Source organism: Ruditapes philippinarum, unplaced genomic scaffold, assembly GCF_026571515.1.
Source record: "Ruditapes philippinarum isolate M1 unplaced genomic scaffold, ASM2657151v2 ctg7741_1_1_1_1, whole genome shotgun sequence".
NCBI lineage: Eukaryota > Metazoa > Mollusca > Bivalvia > Venerida > Veneridae > Ruditapes > Ruditapes philippinarum.
Genome location: NW_026863312.1, coordinates 37,315 through 39,516, shown reverse-complemented (window position 1 = coordinate 39,516; position 2,202 = coordinate 37,315). Strand labels below are relative to the sequence as shown.

Below are 2,202 nucleotides of genomic sequence, written 5' to 3'. Positions count from 1 at the left end.
TAAATCTCTATTAATATCATACACTAACATGTTGCAAAAAAAAAACAAACATCAAAAAACTCAGATATACATGTATATAAGTCAAACACATTTCACTCATGCAAGAAAAACTTGCTTTGTAAAAGTACATTATAATTACAATCAAAGCACAATTTAACTGTAACTTACTATATCTTATGTATAAATCATAATAAAAACGCAAGACACAGATTAGTGTTATATATTACTGTCAAATTTGGCACCATTACACTAGCTATGTTGCATGGCAAAGTTATAATTTAGCATTAACTTCATACACTGTTGCCTGGCTTCACTAGTATACTGTCTGTCCATCTAAATATATGAAGACCTATTCTTAGACTAATCATTAAAATTTATACTAGCACTATCACCTGGTTATGAAACACTGGTCACATTCTGATTTAATTGAGGATGAGCTGGGTAACTGTTTAATCATAGGCTGAACAACATGTGGAATGTAGTGTCCCCACTGTTAATGTAGTGGTCAGTCACTAGTTTGTTTGGTTGTACATGTTGTATCATACAAGATTTTCACTTATCAACTTTTGACAGAAGATTGTCACATATTTCTGTTTAGTTCCTTATTCTCCACAGTCTGGAAGAAAAAAATTCATTAAAATATAGAGCACAAAAAGAAAACATATCTGCTGTATATAATAATAAACACTATTTATTAAAGTAAAATCAGAATTTTAACACAACAGGATTCCTAGTACAACTCCTCACCTGACAGAACTTACAATTCAGAAATTTTGTCATCAGTATCAATGCATTGTAACCAGGCTCTATACTGCTGGTAGTTCTTTGATATTAAAATCCCTTAAATTTCAATGATATGTATAGACTTTCATGCCATAGGCAAGAGGGCCATCATGGCCCTAGATTGCTCACCTGAGATTCTTAGCTAGAAATTCTTATAACTCTTAAAAGTCCAGAAGTAGGTTATTGGAACATATTTTGGCATATGTTTAAAGAAATTGCATGATATACAAAAAATATAACACTAACAAAAGCTCACATCTAGGCACTGTGCTCAGGTGAGCTAAAAAGAACAAAGTGAAGGGTAAGAGCAATCTTTTATAGAGATGTCTGTTAAACATACAAACCTTTCTTTCTATGGCTGTCTCCAGATTTCCTATTTTGATGTTTGTTATTTTAATGTGAGCATCAAATTTATTCTGTATGGAGTCCCGCTGGTGTATTAATTTTTCAATCTCTGTCTTGTTCCTATATAATGACAAAAAAGTCATCTTAGTAAATATATGAAATACTAGTTAAACAGAAATGGTTCGAAACAAAGTCTTAAAACAAATGAAATTGGAGCGAAATTTCCTGAAAAATATGACCATGAAGGTCAAGGTTATTTAGGAGTCAAGGTAATATTTAGATATGCCTATGCATCTTACTCTATAAGTCTTTCAATAGCATGGGCAGTGCTATTATATTTTTGGAACACACAGAGATGAAGAAAACTTTCAAAAATTAAAAGACCTGTTCTTAATGTTATGAATACTGACAAATTGGTTTAACACACTTAAAAAAAAACAAAACAAAAAACACATTATTAAAAGATAAATGGTCATATATTTGAAAGTTATGTTTTTGATGGTCATATAGAAAATCATGAAATTCCCACCTCAGATTTATATAGAAAAAGATGATTTAAGAAGTCAGAAAATAATCCTGCAAAAAATTCAGCCATGTATTTTAAAATGGCTATGATAACATTCATAATTCACTTCAGATCATTCTAAAATCATGACATATAAACAATTCCTTACGCTGCCAGCTTTTCCTCTGCTGATTTTTCTACTGCATGTAACTTCTCGTTCAAGGTTTTCTGTTTCTCAAGACTATCTGCTGTCGCTTTTTTTAATGTCTCCTCATTCTGAAAATGTTATATCTTACAATCAGACATTGTTAATCTACAGACACTGTTTGTAACTATTCAATAAATATTCATAAAACACTGGATTAATTTATATCCATTGAAAATTAAGGTGAGTGATATATAAAAGTTGTGTGAAAAAAAAAGCTGAGATATTCATTGAAATTTAAAATAATTTGATAAACAAATGAGCTGTGTCATGACAAAACCAACATAATGCGTTTGCGACCAGCATGGATCCAGACCAGCCTGCAGTCTGATCAGGATCCATGCTGTTCGCTAACAAACTCTAT

At 31.1% G+C, this 2,202-nt stretch overlaps 1 long non-coding RNA gene across 1 annotated transcript; it reads right to left on the bottom strand.

The window, feature by feature from the left end:
* Positions 1 to 517: 517 nt before the first annotated feature.
* Positions 518 to 1,911, bottom strand: LOC132721802 (uncharacterized). The gene is made up of 3 exons (XR_009624515.1): positions 1,803 to 1,911; positions 1,128 to 1,248; positions 518 to 616 (listed from the first exon to the last, which is right to left on the bottom strand). It is a non-coding gene; the product is annotated as an uncharacterized LOC132721802 (long non-coding RNA).
* Between the last annotated feature and the right edge of the window lie 291 nt (positions 1,912 to 2,202).